Source organism: Grammomys surdaster, unplaced genomic scaffold (assembly GCF_004785775.1).
Source record: "Grammomys surdaster isolate TR1022 unplaced genomic scaffold, NIH_TR_1.0 125901, whole genome shotgun sequence".
NCBI lineage: Eukaryota > Metazoa > Chordata > Mammalia > Rodentia > Muridae > Grammomys > Grammomys surdaster.
The window spans coordinates 4,170,808-4,183,530 of record NW_021620725.1 but is presented as its reverse complement, the minus strand read 5'-3'; the positions used below and the strand labels follow the sequence as shown (position 1 = coordinate 4,183,530).

Below are 12,723 nucleotides of genomic sequence, written 5' to 3'. Positions count from 1 at the left end.
AAGCAAATGTATTGCTATTTTATAAGGAGATGCTCTTTTAAATAAAATCCGCAACATTAGATAAAGATCATGAATAAAATATAATAGCTTTAATTTTAGTTATTATAATTAGGATATATTTAGATCTTCTTTGTTTTTATCATTTTGTATTTTCATTTATAGTTTGAATATAGTATTATTCTTTAATTGAACTTGAGAGGAATGTTGGAGTCAGAGATCAAAACTGATCACTACAGTTATTTACCATAGAATATCTAGCATGCAATTGAGAATGTGTCTGAAATCATTGCCCATTAAAGGAATGAAATACAGTAAGTAAAACTTAGAACATAAAATCAGTGAGTATCCAGCATCTGGTATGTCAGAATACATAAGGATCCTCTAATTACATAGTTAAACATGACAAAGTAAAAAAGCAAGAAAGCTTGGATCCATGCCAGCTTTCACATCAACTTGTTGAGGCGATTGTCACACTAGAGATTTGTCATGTCCTTCGAGTAGTCTTTAATTGAAATCAACAGACATTGTCACGAGACAGAAGAAGGTAGAAAGTGAATAAGACACAACACTTTGGTAATATCACCTCTTTTCTTTACTGCATTCTAAATATCTGGAATTAAGATTGTCCCCAGAGTGGTTTTAAGTTCTCAGTTCTCTCTCCATCTGGGGAGACACCATTCCCCTGCAAGGCTCCCAGATCTGCAGTTGTATCTTCAGCAGTAAGATGACATCATCCTGTATTTACATGTATGTCTTAGGAAGAACAGGCAGATGCTTGCTTTTACTACTAATTGTGGAAAACTGGAAAGGAGACAGCTTGCATTCTGAGCTTTTAAAAATTGGTCCCAGAGCATGTTTTCTTATAAAACTGTTATAAATGACTATAGTTTTATAGATTGTTTAAAATCTCATTATAGCAAACTATAAAAGTCCTTTGTGATAGAAACATCTTTGGATATAATTTATTTCATTTCTTATATGAGAAAATGAATTCAATAATATTCTTCCTCCTCAGACTACCTTGCATCTTCCTTATTAATACTTTTAATGTTCTCCATAATTTTTCTTTTTATAGACATAATATTTTTTGAGAAAAAAAATCTTATGATGTAACCTTGGTTGCCTGAACTCACTTTTTAGACTAGTATGGTCTTGAATTTACAAGGACACATGTGTTTGTTCTTTCTGAGTGAAGATTAGAGGTATGTATCACCATGGCCACCAACAATTTTATATTACAAGTTCTATAATAATTACCGTCTTCTTCATTGTTATGTAAGCTCCAAAAGGAAAGATATCTTATTTAATCATCTTGTCAACATCTTTCCTAGACCCTACTACACAGTAATTATATGACAAATTATATAAAGGATCCAATGATGAAAGGGGGCATATGAGTTTACCGTGGGTAAGGGGCTGGGCTGAGTCATGATGGTATATATTACAGCAAGGAAGGCAGGACAAGTAACCTGATTTGATAAAGCTGCGGTCTACCTTAAATGTAATGACAGAAGGGGGCATAGCTAAATAGCTACATGATGGATGATGTGTGTTAAATCAAGAGAAGAAAAGGGATACAGAAGGGGGAAAATTCAGCTATTTATAATACAAATTTAGTGGGAGGGTAGTTATATCAGGTATTCATGATCTAGTATATACTGACTTTTGTAATATAAGTTTATTATTTAGGAAGTATATTTCAATCATATTCGTATATTTCAAAGCTAACATACAAAGCACACAATTTAACAGAGTTCTAGCTTCTCTATATAAAGGTCAGAATTGAATATTTAAATATACTCCTACAATGAAATGATTGTAATGAGCCTGGCCCTGGGGCACTATTCTGTCTTTCAGCATCTTTTTGCTTTAAGGAAGAGGAGCAAATCTTACTTAAAGTAGGGCTAATGAGAAAATTTTTTCCACGTATGAGGCTTGTAACAAAAACATAAGTTGGGATTTGAATCCAGCGATGTTGGTGTTGTCGAGTCTCTAATTTTCTATATTATAGCTCAACTTTCCTCATCTAAACAGGAAAAAAGTATTTTGTAGACTTTCTGTAATGTACTTCATATATATAATATATGTAATTAGTAATTGCACACACACATTAACACATACATACACACAAATATCTGATAACATTGGGTACGATGAAGTGCTTAGCATACATGACTTCTCAGATATCAGCAGTTGTTTTAGACTGCATAGTTTCTTCATAATATTCTAAGATGATTTTGATGCAGGTAAAAACTGAAACCTGTATCTTACTTCGTTTGCCTATTTTACTTCTTAGAGCATTATCTGGTTCCCTGACTTTTCTCAAGTTTCTCTAAACACATTTTCTTATATGCTTTGGCTGAGTTAAACATATTCCATGTATAAAGAAAAATAGGTCCACTATTCTGATAAGAGTAATTTGCAAAGACAGAAGTGACTGCAGCATTGAGGGTGGTGTGCACATGGAAGCAAGGTAAGATGATGAAAAATGTCCGATTGGGGTGTGTTGGTGTTGGTCAAATGTGCTTTTGGGAAATGTACTTCACCAGAGCTATTCAACTCAAGCTAGATCTTCAACAGGAGAATGTTACGAACCATTGTCAGGAGAATGACCCAAGTTTCAAGAGACGAAACTATGTTTGTGAATTAGAAAAACAATAGACAATAGCCTTTAAAGTTGTGTGGAAAGTTTAATGATCCTCTCACATATGTACTAGGAAACCTATCCTTGTGGTGTTTAACATGAATCTCACATTGCTTCCATACTTACCAACCATTACCTTCTTCAATAATCACCAACTTGTTTAAGGCTTTGACTGTATTTATTCATGTCTTTGAAGCATGGTTTTCTTTTAAATTTTCTCCTATTTGCCTATTTATTTTCGCTTCATTTTGTGTTCTTTTCTTTAAAAATGGTGTGCATCTTATTATTACTATTTCCAAAGCCACATAGTCTAGAAGTCATATCTATCACTAACTGAGAACATTGAAGAGCTGCCACCTGCACCCAGAAATGCTGCCTAATGTGGCTATTTGTTCATGGTAACTCACCATTCAAGCAAGTTCTGGAGATTTCACATAGGAAAGAGAAAACAACTACATTGTGTTTGCTATCAATGATCTCTAAAGGTCAACTCTAGTTAATCATTCTTTCTATTTCCCACTGTGAATGTCTCTCTTCTTTCCAATTTGCTCAATGATTTGGAAGACATTGACATGTTTCTTAATAGCCTAAGTTTTGACATGCATTTTAAGAGGAAACCCTTGATTCCTGTTTCTTGAATTTCAGAAGGAACTGGAAACTGAGCACCCTGTCACTCCCAGATGTGATACATCTAGAAAATAATCCTACTGGAGTGAGCGAAGCAAACTGCATGTAGTCTATTATGACTGGGTATCTGTACTCTGAGATGCCAGGTGTTATCCATAAAATGGCTAAGTAATGACAGCTCCATGGTGAGGACTTCCCATTACCCTAGTAACAAGAGAAAGGCTGGAGTCAGTTCACATTTACACCAGTCTCATAGAGCAGTGGCCAATCAACTTCATATCTCCAGTGCATTATCTGATTCAAAGCCATAGTGGACAAACTGATATTAGACATTTAAACTGAAACAAACTAAATTTTAAAAAATGGGTTTGCTCCAAGATCTGTGTTGGTTTTGTTAGATGCTCATTCAGATTTTTTTTTTTAGAATTCGTTCTTCCCTCCTTCCTTTCTTTTCTTCATTCCTCCCAAATTACTTTCTCCCTTCCTTCCTTCCTTCCTTCCTTCCTTCCTTCCTTCCTTCCTTCCTTCTTTCTTTCTTTCCTTCCTTCCCTCCTTCCTCCCTCTCTCCTTCCTTTGTTCATTTGTTCCTTTTTTCCTTCCTTCCTTCCTTCCTTCCTTCCTTCCTTCCTTCCTTCCTTCCTTCCTTCCTTCCATTTTTGTTTTTATAGAAAAAGATTCTTCTCACAGGCAGCACCTCACCACCACAGTTTCCCTTCCCATCATTCCTCTAAGCTCTCCCACACGTCTTCTCTCTTTCAGATCCTCTCTCCCTTCCTTTCCTCTTCAGAAAAAAAAGAAACAAACAAAATAGCAGGCCTCCAAGAGATGACTGGCAAACAGAACAAAACAAGATACAATAAGAAAAGGCAAAAGCCTTCATGTGGAGGATGGACAAGATAAGTCAGTAGGAGGAAGAGTGTCAGGAGCAGGAAAGGGTCTTGGTTATACCACTCCCATTGTAGGAATTCCCCAAGTACAACAAGGAGACAACCTCTAAAGTTCTTTTTTTTTTTATCATAGACAACCCTTAGAATGCAATTCCTTTTTTATTGGATATATTATGTATTTACAATTCAAATGTTATCCCATTTCTTGCTTTTTCTCTGTAACCCCCCTATTCCATCCTCCCTCCCCCTGCTTCAATGAGGGTACTCCCCCTCCCATCCATTCCCATCTCATTGCCCTGGCATGCCCCTACATTGGAGAATCAAACCTTTACAGGATCAAGGGCCTCACCTCCCATTGAAGCCTGATAAGGCCATTCTCTGCTACATCTGCTGATGGAGTCATAGGTCCCTCCATATATACTCTTTGGTTGGTGGTTTAGTCCCTGGGAACTGGGGGGGGGGTCTGGTTGGTTGGTATTGTTGTTCTTCCTATGGGGTTGCAAATCCCTTCAGTTCTTTCAGTCCTTTCTATAACTCCTCAATTGGGATCCCTGTGCTTAGTCCAATGGTTGGCTGTAAGTATCTGCCTCTATATTTGTCAGGCTCTGGCAGAAAAATATGACATATTAGAGACAAGTAACTAACATAGCTGTCACATAAAATGTATTATTTGCAGTTCTTTCACCATATTGTTTTTTTTCAGTTTTGCATTATACAACATTATCAACTCTTTAAAAAAGTATTAACTATTAATCTATATAAATAATACAGAATGACTAAATTAACTAAAAGTAAACATAGTAGTAACTTTGAATAGAAAAAAGATTATTGCGGTGTTCCAGCACTTGACATGGTCCAGAGAGATCTGCACTTTATCAGCTAATGGTTTTAACTAGTAAATATTGTTAAGTCTCAAGATGACTAGAGATAAACAGAAGTGCTCCAGAGAGGTGTGAGCATGAGTCTGTGAAAAAAACTGTTTCAAGGTTACAGGCAAAGGTGTGAGCATCCCTTTGAGTAGTAGAATGTGAAGTCAGCATTTTCCTGCAGTTATTTCCAAGGGAAGCAAGAATAACAACATTCCTTGTTTGTTACTGCTCTAGTGGGGGATTCTCAGAGTCAACCATTTGCAACTATATTACCCTAAAGGGGGTTTTCAAAGTAACAGCCAAACTGTTCCATTTCTACAGAGTCAGGAGATACTCTCTCACCATTGACCATTTCATTGAACACAACTCAAGAGATTATGTAATGAACAAAATGATTTTTATTTTCTCCTGTGAAAATTGTTTTGTAGAGTGAGGGGGTCAATCCATTGAGCTAATAAAGCCATGATTATAATGTTTATCTTGATATGGTTATTTATTTGATATGATAATTTATAATTCAAAACTAGTGTCATTTTATGGGACTGTGAGTCTTTACTTATATTCTAAGAAATAGCTTTGTGGTATATAACTCCACATTACAGATAAAATTAAAACTTAACACCGAGCCAGAAAAAACAAAAACAAGACAAAACAAAACAACAAAATACCCAAAAACCTCATAGAAGTTATCAGTTAAATGTGGCCCAGAAGTATAGTATAAATGGTATTAATACCTTAAAATTGACTTTTTTAGTGAGGAGCTATAGTGATGGAACCATGTTTAAAAGTACATACAACTCTTCCAGAGGACATGAGTGTGTTTTCCAGAACCCATATAGAATGCTTACAACCACCAGTTGCTTCAGATCCTGGGGATCTGATGCCCTCTTCTGGTCTACATAAACACCCTACAGGATGTGCACAAGAACACACACACACACACACACACACACACACACACACACACACATGAATAAATAACAAATTGGTCTTAAAACATAAAAAAAAATGTTAATGACAAATTATTTTAATGGGCATCTTTCTTAATTTTTTTGCAGGTCTCAATAAAACTCCTTTAGAAATCCAGTGCATACAGTGGCTCATTCAGATTAAAATAAACAACAGCCCTTGATAAGCAATAGAAACGGGAGCCTAGTTGTTAGGGCTAAACTCTTGCTAGAGTGAAATATATTCTGGGAAATCTCCACATTTAGTGGAAAATTCATTCCACTGGGAGAGTCTCTCAGCATAGGAAGATGTGACAATGGTAATGGATAGTCGACATCTCTTTAAGTTGCTATGTTCAACACAGTACTGTGTACTTGACTAAGTACTATGTGGGGACAAGGTATATGATCTTTGTTCATAAGTAATGTGCTATATTCTAAAATTATGAAAGATTAGCTGTTTAATGTGTTATGAAACTACGAAATTAACCTTTAGTTAAAGGCTCTGAGTCTAACAAAAAATTATCTTGTTTAAAACATGGACATAGGAAATGTTAGTGTGAATAGCAACTTGTCATAGATGGAAAGTCAACCCTTATTGAACTTATTGTGGCTTCATGAAACTGTCCTTAAGACATAGCCTGGCTATAGATTATAGGTTTAAAAACATGTCATCAAAACTGATAAGTAGAAAATAATATTACTTCAACCTATACATAATCTACATGAAATTATGACATTGAAGTTCCTTGTCATAATACCTGAGAATAAATAACTTGATTTTAATCAATTAAATGAAATAATCACTTTTAAAATGTATTACTTTGTGAGTTTTTGCAAATTTTTCTTCCCCTATTTTTTTCAAAAAAGGTATGCATTGCATCCTTAGATGATTAATACGTGTTGAATAATGGTTTGGGATGAGTGAGGGACATCAGTCAAGGGAACAGATCAACTGGCCAATTGAAATGTCATTTCTCCACTTGGTGTAGGATGCTGCCTTGTCGCTTTGCCATTGTCTCCCTCACTCTCTTTCCATTTTATTCTTTGGTATTTTGATTTAGACATAAAGGCACAGACCTAATTTAAACTGACAGCAGAATCAAACTCTGTGACCTTGCCAGGATTGTTCCCGTCTTCAACACAGTCCACTGGGGGTAAGGTGTGAGCAAGGCTGGGTGAGAGTAAATGGGAACCAAGTGGCCTCTTTCCAGATGGTCCTATGGCTCAGATCCCAGGTTTCTGGAGGACTAGTCATGGATCCGAATGCATCACAGCCTGTCTGTCAGGGGAATATGGACTGAGGAGAAAAGAAGGAGAGAAGAAAAATAAGATATTTGAAAATAACAAAATTTATAGGAATGGAATTGTAAAGACAATTCAAGGTCCCTTACACAGTAGCCGTGGAAACTGTGACTGGGAATCACTCCGGTATGGGGAAGTAGTCACTGCTATGTTTGGTAACAAAGTAACTATTGCATAAAGGAAGGCTGTGTGAGGAGTGTTTTGAGCAATACCTGCAGTGTGAATATGTATCCATATGTAGCAGTAGACAAGGCGGTGATGCCTTCAGATGGTGCAGTAGTTTTGTTATTCAGAATCCTAATATGTTAACTGGCTTTCTGCTGGGCCTTTTCAGGAACACATGTACACATTATCCGCCTTTAGATACTTCTCTAGATATCAGGAGGATTAGGAGCCCAAATCAGTAGGTTCTTGATGTTAGATCACAGATCCTCTAGCTTCCAGTCTCTTTCTTCAAAGTAAGGTGCCTTAAACACAGTCAATAAGCAACATCTACCATGGCGTTGCATCCTTCCTCCCCTTTTCAGGCAAGCTTACTGCCAGGCTAAAGCACAAGACAAGTTCGAATTCTATTTTACTCTTCCTGATTATACCCCTCCAGAAGGCTAAGTCACCTACCTGATATACAACCATCTCCACACCTCAGAAACATATAAGAGTTAGAAACTCTCTTTGTGTATTGGAACAGAAGGATTCATCCTCTTCTTCCAGAACTCTTATCACAGAAAACATTTCTGATACCAATCTTTCTTTGCTGTGGATAAAGATGGGACATTCTAAATAGGTGGTCAGGTACTAGTTATAGAATAGAAGTCAGGGAGACAGTGGGAAAATACAGTGACTATGAGAACGTGTTGCTAGGAAACATCAGAGGAAAGCTGGGGTAGGTGACAGGATAGAGGAAGTGTCCAGGATGGGAGAGGCATAAAGTATACTCAAAATAATTGTAATCATTCTACAATAATTGAAATGTAGATAATCAATAAAACACATGTGAACCTGAGGACATTTAGTTTGATTACAAATTTATTTTAAAAAAAATACCTAAGTGTGGTGTGGCACACTTGTAATCCCCTGAGATTCAGATCCCACTAGACTATCCTGAGTGCTAACATTTAAGACTGGAGACCTTGCTTCAAAACTACAGACAGGTTGAGTAGAAATGGAAACTGTTGCTGAAGTTATCCTTTGGCATCCACATGTGCACAGATGCACATTCTTAGATGAGCATTCATGTTCAACGTGCAAACACGTTACTGTATTATCTTTTCTTAAACAGACATAAATACACAAGCATTCACTCCAAATAAGGCACCAGTGAGAGACCAAAATGAGATTCTACCAAAAACAAACTATGAAAACCAATATATTTATTGGGTTTAATTATAAGTGTATGGTGATTGAAAAAAAGTTCCATCACAGCAAAGTCTCATTTGTCATGAATAATGACATCATGGAAGCTACACCATGGAGTGCCCTCTTTTAGTTACCCTTCCCACTCATACACATTCTAGCATCTGCCAAGAGCATGTGTAGATAAGACTTGGGGCAGGGAAGAATAATGCTGAAATTCAAAGTGGGAATCTTGAGACCCTCATCCCTCTACCACTATACGGTCCTTCTATCATCATCATCATCATCATCATCATCATCATCATCATCAGTCATGACTCCTTAGCTATGTGAATTGCTGCTTTAGGATGACATCATCTTATACAAGGGGAGAAGACATGCTACATCACTCATCTACCTATAGAACCTATGTACATGCACATACACACCACCACCACCACCACAACAACAACAACCACACCATACTTAAACCAACAGAGGGGTGCACACTTACAACTCAGAGTTAGGAATGCAGAAACCAGAAGATCCATGGGGCCAGCCAGCTTAGCTAAGTTAGTTCGTTTGAGTCCAGTGAGAGACTTGATCTCAAAAAAAGTAGATTGCACCTGTGCACCCGAGAAATAACACACTATGTCACCCTCTGGTCTGGTGGTTACCCTTGGCACGAAAAGACAAGCGTACTTCCATCACACTTACATGTGCACACACACACACACACAAACACACACATTAAAATGAAAATAAACAAAAATAAAGCAGTGACGATAAGCTAACTGATTCTTGACAGAAATGATGGCATGAAATGAGACTCTATGAGATCCAAAGCAGTGAGAGCCTGAAGAAGCATGCGGTCTGTAGACAGCGATACTGGGGATAGTTGCCGATCCCCGCAGACGGATACTGTGAATACTGAAGTGAGACTGAACTGAATGCACCAGGCTTAACGGATGCTAAACTGACCGGACAATAATGAAAAGGGAAGACCTGCTGGGTTAGAAGGAGCCACTACAGTCTAAGGGCATAAGAAAGAAACTGTTGCTAATGTTAGAGCCAAAGAGTTACATACGGCTTTGTGGAAAATCAAAAGAGGCTGTTGACATGACCAAACTGAGGGCATGGATCCATTGGCATAATTTATCTTTGTGGGAAAACAATCATCACTGAGCAGGTATTTTAACTTTGGGAGGTACAGCCTTAGCACCTGTAAGCTCAGCTTTGGCAGTGAACCACGGATGCCTATAGAGCTGTACTCCACACAAGAGAAATAAATCAGCTCTGCCTCTTCTGCAGTCAGCTCACATGCCTGAGATGTAATATACGGGCTTCTCCTACTCATAGCTCCAGGAGTAGGAGTGGGAGGAGGCCCAGGGTTGAAAGGTGGTAGACTCAAGCTTGTAAATACACCTTTGAGTTAAAAAGAGCTATCATGTGTACAGCTCACCCCACCCTCTCGTTCTGCAAGCACAGGCTCATCCTTCAGCTAACAGGGTATTGCCACATCATTTCACTCCACCAAGTTCCCTTGACTTGGCAGTTTTTCTGATTGCCTGGCAGTCACAGACCATACTCTGTCTTTTGCTGATACAGAGACCTAGGAAATGAAGGACTAGAAAATTTACACAGCTCTTCTGGGAACCACAGCCCAATGTTGTCCTTGAACTGAGACCTGTGCTTGCTTAAAGTAGTCAGTCTCTTTCCATTGCTTAGCTGACCTGATTTACTTTTATTCCCAACGAGTTATTATGTTAACTTCCTTTCTACCTCCACCACTTCTCTCAGGACACTCTTTTGTATCCGGGAGCAGAAATGGTCCACCCTCCAAATAGCCTGGAGACAGTATTTTGTTTGTAGCTGTGCTCCATCATTCCTGATTTAGGAAAATATAATAATAGCTTGAGAGTAAAACAGAGTAACTTGAGTCCAAAGAACAGAATACTTAAACACATTTCTTCTACCCCAGCTTCCTAGAAACCTTTCTTCACCTCAATGAGTCACTGTAGTTCTCTTGGCTAAAGGTCAAAGAGATTCTGCTTTTGACTGACGTTTGCACTCATAAGTTATTGGGGGAGCTGAGAAATTTAGAGGAAGTATAAATGAATGGCGAAGTCCAGTTTAAAGGACAGAATGGCTCTGCTTAAATGGTGAGACCCTGCTGAACAGCTCCATCCTTAACAACTACCAATCCCTGATCATGAAATCACAAAACACATCTGTCTTGTAAAAACACACTTTGGGGCTTTAAAGTTCTTAGTTTAGAACACATTTAGAGATACATAAATATTGCAAAAGTCACCCTGAGCTTCAGTTCTACTCCCTTGAATGATGCAATGTCACAGTGAATAGTATTGATATGTTTATTATAACTAAAGATTTTAAACTAATATTTTTCTTTCCTGCCTTTGTAAAAAACTGATTTTTATACATTTACATAATGAATTTCAGTCATTTTTACTTCCTATTCCTTTGCCTCATTGCCCCCTCAAACACACCTGAAGCTTTCTCAATGAAGTCCCCTCCTACTTTCACCTCTTTTTGATGTGACAGTTTGAGCTCAATTAGAATTACTTGCCCTTTTATGGATACAAAATTAATTTAGTAAAGCGAGGGTAACTTTCTGTGGCTATACCTGTAAAGAAAGTGGCTTACACCCTGTGACAAGCAGTAGCTATTTTAATTCTTGAATTTCATCCTAGGCAGCATCACCCTGGCTAATCAAGACTACAATAATTTATCAGACTCCCCTTGCTTCTGATGACTTTGGCAGTTTTGAGTAATGATCAGATATTTTGTAGAATGTCCATCAGTTGAAGTGGGTTATTATTTTTCTAATAGAGTGAGGTTATGAATTTTTGGAAAGATCACCATGGAGACAAAATATTATTGTGACAAAATATCATCATGGGTGCATACATCAAATATGACTCACTTCTGTCAATATTAACAGTGAGCCTTGAAGAAGTGTTTCTCAGAGCTCTTACACACTCAGTGTAGATTTGAGGAAAAGCCACAGTACGTAACCCATACTTAACGAGTGGCAAGTTATCTATTTCCTTGAAATTGGATAATTTACATAAGTGATTAGTAATTTTTCTGAACATTAAGTTTATTTATCTCATTAACTTAATTATTTATGTAGACAAGTCTGGATTCACGGATGTCAGTCTTGTGGTTAAGGTTGTCATTAAATACTAATTTAGGATGCTCAAGGTGTGCAGCCATGGCCATGACTACTCTTTCCCTTGTCTCCTGTGTCCCTCTTACCTGCCCCATCAGTGTGCTCATTTGTGAGCATTTTTTTCTTTCTGAATCTGTTAATTCATCCCAAGTTCATTTTGAATATAACCTCCTCTAATCCTGGTGAGTCCTTTCTCAAATGAATCAAGGCTTATGACATTGAAGAATAATGCCATGCATCAATAGACAGACACCAGGTTATAGACAAAATATTTAAGTGCCAAACCTGGAAATTTTGTGTCAAGATCTATTAGATGATGAATGCTAATTGTATAAACCACCGAAGAGAAGCATTAGTGTTTTGGCTTAGAAGATGAGGAGATGGAGGTCAAGATACATGCTATAAGCAGCATGTTGAGCTACATGGTGACTTAATGTTATGGGGATAATGATAGTGTATTTTATTAAAAACTTGTGCTACGTGAATATAACAGTGCTTGCTATTGGGAAATGAAGATAATGGTCATGCTCACTTCTTACACTACAGTAAATTAAGCATATTCAATACAATTTATTTTAATAATAGTAGAAAGATTAAAGATTGTGTGTGTGTGTGTGTGTTTATGTGTGTGTTTAAATAAACAGTGATAATCAAAGCTGGAAGTTATTGTTATCAAATTCTACAACTGTAACTCTCAGCCATTTATTGTATGATGAAATTTCGTGGTATGCTTAATCTTCAATTTTAAGTTGACTAAATTTAAATCACTTAGGAACCATCCCTCTAGTTTGTACAGGTGTTTCCAGAAAGGTTCAGAGAAGTGAAACTTTACCTTGAGCGTGGGCAGCCCCAACCTGTGGGCTGAGATTTTGGAATGAATAAAAAGGAGGATGCAAACTGTACTAACCTTGCTTTC

General features: G+C 37.3%; 1 pseudogene; it reads right to left on the bottom strand.

Annotated features, from left to right (window-relative positions):
• Nucleotides 1-10,372: 10,372 nt before the first annotated feature.
• LOC114608443 overlaps nucleotides 10,373-12,723 on the bottom strand; it is a 201,911-nt pseudogene continuing 199,560 nt past the window's right edge.